General features: G+C 40.3%; 1 long non-coding RNA gene across 1 annotated transcript; it reads right to left on the reverse strand.

The window, feature by feature from the left end:
* Nucleotides 1-2,202: 2,202 nt before the first annotated feature.
* LOC307126134 lies at nucleotides 2,203-2,709 on the reverse strand. The gene is made up of 3 exons (XR_013816460.1): nucleotides 2,659-2,709; nucleotides 2,493-2,575; nucleotides 2,203-2,342 (listed from the first exon to the last, which is right to left on the reverse strand). It is a non-coding gene; the product is annotated as an uncharacterized lncRNA (long non-coding RNA).
* Between the last annotated feature and the right edge of the window lie 6,047 nt (nucleotides 2,710-8,756).

The following is an 8,756-nucleotide window of genomic DNA, read 5'->3' on the forward strand; positions in this document are numbered from 1 at the left end:
GTATTTTTATCTAATCAGGTCATTTAGGTCCATTAACTATCGCTCATATTTATATAGTTTTGGCAGAAATATAATTCATGAGAAGACAATATTCTTTTACAGAAATATGACACTTAAATTTAGTGAATCTCAAAAGCTGACCATCAGAATTCAACAACTGACCAACTAATAATATATTTGACTCAAAACCAATGTCTAAAAAATATTTTTCTTTGGTGTGTGTAATATACTTATTATTCCAAATAAAAAAGAAGAGAGAGGTTATGTTTAAAAACCAAACACTGTGTCAAAAGGACTTGCCTGTGAAAATTAGATCATCAAAGAAGTGTTTTGTTCATATCAAAACTGCATCTAAGAAAAAAATTGATGCCACCAAGTTGTGTAAATAAATGATTAGGGAAAATATTCAATAGAGCAAATTTTTTTAATAATTAAATTTGACCAATGTCCAATCGATTAGATCTCTTTTTGTGTATATCTCTTCTCCCCCAGATAGCAATGAGTCGGCGGACCACCGGCGGTGATCCGGCGGCTGTAGAAGCGTCAGAATTGCGTAATCGCAAACACGTTTGACGGCGCACCGCCGGCGGCAGCCGCTTTTTAAAAGCGGCAGCCGGCTTCCTACCGCCTTCGTACCGCCGCCGGCCCGCAGGCAAACCGCCGTTCCGCCGCCTTTATACCAGAAGGCGGCCCGGCGGAGGCAAACGCTTTTTTCGAACGATCTGCCTCCGCTTATTGTGTAATAAATAATATATATATTTATTTATTATTCATATATTTGTAACATGCAGTTTATGATGGATAATAATTGAACAAACCAGATAAATTCCCATTTGGCATTTTTATTCCACATTTCAAAGTACATTAACTGTCAATGATACAAGATAATATAAATTAAATATAACAGACAATAAATAAGCTTAAATAGGCCTATAAATAACAAAAAACATTTTTACTAAAGAACCTGCATGTTTCCAATTAAATTTTGGTTTTAAAAAAAAAAAAAAAAAAAAAACAGCCTTACAAGCAAATTATAACACTTACAATATTTGTTAATAACAAATAGGTCAGCTCTGGGATGAAAAGAATTACCATTAAATATTATATCAAATAATGAGGATATTTGGTACCAAAGAATGTGCAGGATACCAAATAAATCGAGGTATAACATCACATTTAACAAGCCATTTCTAACAATAGCATAAATGGTAATAATTTAGAGTAAAGCTCTGGAGAAGAATAGAACAGTAGTAGAACAGACCATTATAACAAGCCTGACTATGGGTTCTCCGGTTTTCCCCGACCTCCAGAATGAGGCAGCGCAAATTGGCTTATCTTCAGTGATTTCTTGTGCGCCTATATAAAGGACAAACAACCTCGCCATCCCATATCTATCCAAGGAGCTGCCTTCAAGGCAGGGTCACAGGGAATAAAAAAAAAGTAATTTCCACAGTGAACAGTGTGGATTGGGTGAGTGTAGCCTGAAACTTCTGGCTTCTTTAGGGGTCTTGATGTTACTGACTGCAGGATAAAGAAAGGGTTCCAGGTGTCAGTAGTCAGCCTAGGTGTAAGAGGTCGGCTGTGGGTCCCTCTCAGCTGTGCGGCGTCTTTTTCCACCTTCACGATCAGATGCTCCTTTCAGGTAACGCATAGCGCTAACCTGGACCGCCTCATCAGTGGCATCCTGGGTTGCCGGGTTCTTCCGGATGGCTCCTGTAGAAAATACAGATCTGTCATTCCATGTGAATGTCATAAGGCCACACACATCTACTTAAATATATAACAAATTTATATATTTATATATATTACTTTGAACAATGGTCTTCAGGAACATGTCTCTAAAACATGCTTTATCCCCTAAACCCGTCCAGGTTGTATTAATGGAAAGGTGATTAGAGAAGATACTCTAAAGCATTCGCCACACGGTTGTCTTTAGGTCCCTCCCACATTTGATTGCCAAAAACCGAAGCTGAAAATACAAAAAAGTGTTACAAATTACATATCTCTGAAGCTTCTCATACATAAATATAAAAATGTGACAGGCTGTGATTCAGACTGTAGAATATGCAGTGTACAATCTTAAATTTTACTTTTTAGATTACCCTACAGCATTATAAACAAAATCAGCACACTTACTGGAGCTCTTTATCCTGCCTCAAACTGTTGTCAAGCAACGCCAAATGGGTTGTCTAGGGGGAGTAACAGACCCCCTGGCAGGGATAACTCTCCAAAAGACACATTGGCACTGAAATGTTGCAGCATAGTGTCCATTTTGTTGTCCATGCTACGCACAACATCGGCAAACTCTCCAAGACGTCGCAGCATTAGGGTCTGATCTGCACCTACAGGGGTTCACAGAATAAAAGAATAAAGCAGTCAGTCCTGGTCCCTCAACTACTAAACTATGACATTTACAACTAGGTCTACTACATGTACAGGTGGCCCCAGTGGGAATTAAACCAACAACCACAGGTGTTGTTTGCAAGTTGTACCTGATTGCCCAGTACGAGCAAACGTCATCAACATTGTTTCACTTCCTTCACCTGCTCATGAAGTGAGCCGCTGCCATCCGAAGCTACAAAATGAAAGGCATTTGGTAATTTTGGACCTACATCACAGTCAAAAAAGTAAAATTTAAGAAAGAGTGCATGTTCTCACCTGCTCGTGCATTGCTTTCCCTCAGGGCTTGGTTCTCGATTCTGGAAATCTACATAAAAAATATTTTATTTTAATTATATATATAATATATATATATATATATATATATATATATATAAAACAACAACTACAGGCACAATTTTCCATACTGTTAAAGTTTCCAACATCTGCAATTTCCTGTTTGTCCATCTCAACTCCTTTCAATATTCTTCTCCTTATAGCCCAGTAACTAGACATTGTGACTAACAATTTATTTACCTTGAAAGCCGAAACGATTGTCCAATAGTAGGTCTCTTGGATGAAGATAACCGATTGTGCTCTGGTCAAGGTATCTGCAAGAAAATGTGAACAAAACCGCATTGTTAACGTTAAATACAGAATATACAGTAGCTATGCTGTGGGGGGAAAAACTGGTCAGCCAAATGTGGAACAGTAAAATGTATTCATTCAGTGTAGTGATGCAAGTAAACTGCATTGTCCTCAAACATAATAAGTACAGCAGTTCAGAGAAATAACTCATAAATGACCTTAAATGCTAGAAGAACAGTAGCAACACAGCACATGTTAGCTAACACTTGCTAAAACTGACCTAGCAGCATGCTTGTTCGGACTAACAAAATAATTTAAATAACCTATATACATCATTCTGTTTTGTTAAAAAACACCAACAGTTAAACTTAAGTCTTTCTAGATGTAAAGCTTTGGCTAACTTACCTACAGTAGCTAGATACATTTTAACATGTAGAACATGCTTGAACTCAGTGTGTAAAAAAGGCGAAACAGCACGTGTTAGCTAACACTGTGTATTGTGCACTATATCAGCGTGCGTGTCTGAACAAACTAATTAAAACAACCTACCGGTATATACATCAAAAATGAACACAATATTGTGTGACACAAAAAGGAAACATGTACTTACTTAAACGCTCGTAGTCGAGGATATTTTCTGATCTCCTCTCTTCAAATACTAAAACCATGTGATGAGCGGCCGCTGTTGGTAAATCTGTATGTTTTACCGGTTTGTCTTCCGCCTTTTTTAGGTATACTGCCCCTCTCGGCCGGTGGAGGTACTTCTCTGTTTTTTTTTTATTTTATTTTTATTTAAATTAGTACATGTATAGACAAGTACAATACAAAAAGTACAATGAGAGAAAAATAAAAATAATAAAGCATTGTGGTACAGTTCCGAATATGTAGAACAAAGAATAACAACAAATGTAACACTGTATATAAAATAAATAATAAAAATAAGAATTCTGAGATAGAAAATACTTTATAATATTAAGGCAGTCACATGAAATTGAAAAGCTTTCAGGTTTCTGTTTTTGTAAGCTTTTTGTTTTGCGACCTCATGTTTGAGAGGGTTTCAAATATTGTAAAAATCAGCTTTATAAGAGGTAATATTAGAGGGCTTCTTTTGAGTTATTCTTGTCTTATGAATGTAGAATTTTTCCTAAATAATTAATAATATATTTTTGTTTTTCAGAAAAATATGGGTTTTGAAAACAAAGTTAAATGTCATGAAGTTAGTTCTAATTTTTTGTCATGTCTATTTTAAAGTCAGTCCAAAAAGAAATAGAAAAAAGGGCAATACAAAAATAAGTGTTATCCTAAAATGAACTTTCAAACTTTCTTAACCCTCCTATTATGCTAAAAAAAAAAAAAAAGTATTACATCCATTATGGGTCAAATTGACCAACACACTCGACATGCAAATAATCAAGTGAAAATTTAAATGTAATTTCCTAAACCTAACCTTATCATGGAATCAAGAGTCAAGAATCTGTTATAAACCCTAATGGCTTTGGAGCAAAAAAAAACTAATATTTGATATAATTCACATATAGGCTATTATGATTTTATAATCGCTTCAAATGTGAGAACTAGTTAAAATGCTGTCAGTTCCACTCTATTTCCCAACAAGCCAAACATAGCCAACGTGGCTGGTCGAATTTGAGAGTAGAAATCCTTGCATTTCACAGCGGCTTGCCGCCAGCCGGCCGCGGTCCATTAGGCGGAGGCAACCGCCAGAGAAAATGAAGCCGGCGGCCCGCCGGCTAGTCGGCCGCGGCATCTCGCAAGAAATGGGAGTGACGTATTCGGCGGCAAACGTTTCATCACCGCCAGCGGGACGCACCTATAGCCGACAGCTTAGGGCCGGCGGCAAAAAGAAGCCGTGCCGATATTTTTTGCTATCTGGGCCTCCATCTAAATTACTTTGGGTTAATATGTTTCCCTCATTTGAGTGGGATCATTTTGGGGGATTTCTCAATGGGTGTAACAGATAAAACCAAAGAAGTGTCATTTAAAGCAATGATACATCATCTTTGAATATCAGCATTTGAAGTTGCACTAACATAACTAAAGAATCATAACTATGCTAATATAAAAGGACATGCATAAAATGCAGGAGAAATAGTGTATACAGTTGGGAGAGATTGATTGTGAGTAAAAGTGGAGTCAATGTCCTTGTGTATTGGAAGTTTGTCTCTAGTCTTTCCCCAAATGGCTGCCGTCTGGTCTCCTGTGCTGCCTTTGAGGGTTCCAGGTATCGTCTCTGCTAAGGTCGTTCAGGAGAGCAGAGGTCATAAGGGCATTTGAAGAGAGGTCGTTTGCGACTCTTTGGGCCGGGCCAGTGATCAAGTTTGACCAAAGGGAAAGGGGGAAGGTTTTTATGGTGCTTAGAGCATTTTGATCATGCCCATCCGTTACAGTGTCATAAAGACTAGTGTTGACAAGGGTTCAGAGCACTGTTCCATGTTAACCCATTCCGTTTCAGCATCATTGTTAATCCATGCCACTATTTGGTAACCAGTTTTTATTGACTATTATGTGCACAGCTACCAGATACCCGGAAGCAATTCCACTCCAAAAAAAAATCACACCCCTAGCAGTTGTTAAAGTTTTAACAAAGTTCTTTACCATTTTTGTCCAGATTGATCAGGGGGCTTATTTTCTATCTTAATTGTGTGCTCAAGTCTTTAAATCGCTCAATATTACACATCATATACACAGTGCTTATCACCCAGAGAGTCACAGGGGTCATTTGAAAGGTTCCATCAGACCTTAAAAGCAATGATTAGGAAATACTGCATCGAGACATGGTCTGAGTGGGACGTTTTATTCTCAATCTGTGAAACTGTGCAGGAGTCTCTCAAGTTCAGCCCATCAGAGCTGGTCTTTAGCCATACTGTGAGAGGACCACTGAAAGAGAGAATCTTCGGCATTGAGGACTCTAAGAAAACAAACGTGTTAGATTATGTCAGTAATTTCATGATTGGCTTCAGAAAACGTGTGTGCTCTATATCAATGTCCCTACATAAACTTCTGGGCCCTCCACACTAGCAACGTGTGTGCTATCTCCCCAACCCCACACCACCACCACCCCCTGGTGTGATGCCCATGTGAATAGGATCTAGTTGTATGTTGTTTTTGATACTTTACATGTCTAAATGTTTTGTTTGTTGCTTTGTAACATTAAACTGGTGTTAATTTGCATTTGTCTCTTTTTGCCTTAGACCTTATGGTGCTGAAAGAGGAGAGTGAAGTACTGAATGAAATAGAAGAGAAAGATCAATTTAAGAATCATGATTTAATAACTGGAGAAAAACCTTTTTGTTGCTCACAGCCTGAAAAGACTTTGTCACAAAAAAAAGGCTAAAAATAAGGGAACTATAAGTAATTTTACCTGCCAACAGTGTGGAAAATATTCACTCTAAAAAGAAACCTTGACAGACACATGCTAATTCACACTGGAGAGAAACCTTGTACCTGTCAACAGTGTGGGAAGTGTTTCGCTCCAGGAGTAAGCCTTAAAAGACACATGAGAGTTCACACTGGAGAGAAGCCTTACACTTGCCAACAGTGTGGAAAGAGTTTTGCTGAAAATGGAATCCTTAACAGGCACATGCTAATTCACACTGGAGAGAAACCTTTCACCTGCCAACAGTGTGGAAAAAGTTTCAACCGAAAAGGAAACCTTGAAGGCCACATGCTAATTCACACTGGAGAGAAACCTTTCACCTGCCAACAGTGTGGAAAAAGTTTCAACCGAAAAGGAAACCTTGAAGGCCACATGCTAATTCACACTGGAGAGAAGCCTTACACCTGCCAACAGTGTGGAAAGAGTTTTGATCAACATGAAAAGTTTCAAGTCCACATGAAAGTTCACTCTGGAGAGAAATCCTACACCTGCCCTCAGTGTGGAAAGAGTTTCGCTAAAAAAGTAAACCTTAACAGACACATGAGACTTCACTCTGGGGAGCAACCCTGCACATGCCCTCAGTGTGGAAAGAGTTTCACTCTAAAACATTTTGAAAACCACATGATGATTCACACTGGAGAGAAGCCGTTCACCTGCCAACAGTGTGGAAACAAATTCACTCTAAAAAGAAACCTTGACAGACACATGCTAATTCACACTGGAGAGAAGCCTTGTACCTGTCAACAGTGTGGAAAGTGTTTAGCTCCAGGAGTAAGCCTTAAAAGACACATGAGAGTTCACACTGGAGAGAAGCCTTACGCCTGCCAACAGTGTGGAAAGAGTTTTGCTGAAAATGAAATCCTTAACAGGCACATGCTAATTCACACTGGAGAGAAACCTTTCACCTGCCAACAGTGTGGAAAAAGTTTCAACCGAAAAGGAAACCTTGAAGGCCACATGCTAATTCACACTGGAGAGAAGCCTTACACCTGCCAACAGTGTGGAAAAAGTTTCAACCGAAAAGGAAACCTTGAAGGCCACATGCTAATTCACACTGGAGAGAAGCCTTACACCTGCCAACAGTGTGGAAAGAGTTTTGCTGAAAATGGAATCCTTAACAGGCACATGCTAATTCACACTGGAGAGAAACCTTTCACCTGCCAACAGTGTGGAAAGAGTTTTGCTGAAAATGGAATCCTTAACAGGCACATGCTAATTCACACTGGAGAGAAACCTTTCACCTGCCAACAGTGTGGAAAGAGTTTTGCTGAAAATGGAATCCTTAACAGGCACATGCTAATTCACACTGGAGAGAAACCTTTCACCTGCCAACAGTGTGGAAAAAGTTTCAACCGAAAAGGAAACCTTGAAGGCCACATGCTAATTCACACTGGAGAGAAGCCTTACACCAGCCAACAGTGTGGAAAGAGTTTGATCAACATGAAAACTTTCAAGTCCACATGAAAGTTCACTCTGGAGAGAAATCCTACACCTGCCCTCAGTGTGGAAAGAGTTTTGCTAAAAAAGTAAACCTTAACAGACACATGAGACTTCACTCTGGGGAGCAACCCTGCACATGCCCTCAGTGTGGAAAGAGTTTCACTCTAAAACATTTTGAAAACCACATGAGGATTCACACTGGGGAGAAGCCGTTCACCTGCCAACAGTGTGGAAAAAGTTTCACCCGAAAAGAAAACCTTAACCGGCACATGAGAGTTCACACTGGAGAGAAGCCTGAAAAATTTTAGTTCTCTTACGAGAGGTTCTCTCGTATTGCGTAAGTTCCTTACGCTACGGGAAAGTATTCTTTCTTCGAGATTTCTGAAAAACCCAAAATTATCCTTAATTTTGTAACATTGTCAACGCAGTGCGGCAGCCTGGCAGACCATAGCAGGCTATTCCAGCGTGCTATTGGCTGCTCTGCTGGCAACTGCAGCAGCCTATCGGTGAGCCCGCGTGACGTGGCGACCAATGAGGGCGCTTCGCGCCCACCTGGCTTCATTTGCCTACAGGTGGGGCGTGGCCACGTGTATATAAGCAGGGCTCACGGGCTGCATATTCGATTTTCTTTTCTTCAGCGAAGCCCTTCACATCGCTGGATCTGGAACCCGCCGCCGTGACCGCGCAGACAAGCAAGCAGAGGACAGCGCCTGAGGAAGCCGGCAGCATCGCGCCACCTTCAGCCATCCGTGCCTGCTCTGCTATCCGGCAGCCCATATCCTTTACGCTCAAAAGTGTTGTCGCCGCTGCGTCACATTTTTTCACAAAAAGAGCCGAGCGTTGATACAAATGTCTCGTTCCACCTGCGGCTCGTGTCACGCGCAGCTCAGCTCCGGGGACCGCCACGTGATCTGCGCTCTCTGCCTGGGCCGTGATCACGCCGCCGCCGCACTCC

The sequence above is a fragment of the Gobio gobio genome, assembly GCF_949357685.1.
Source record: "Gobio gobio genome assembly, chromosome: 5".
NCBI classification, from domain to species: Eukaryota; Metazoa; Chordata; class Actinopteri; order Cypriniformes; family Gobionidae; genus Gobio; species Gobio gobio.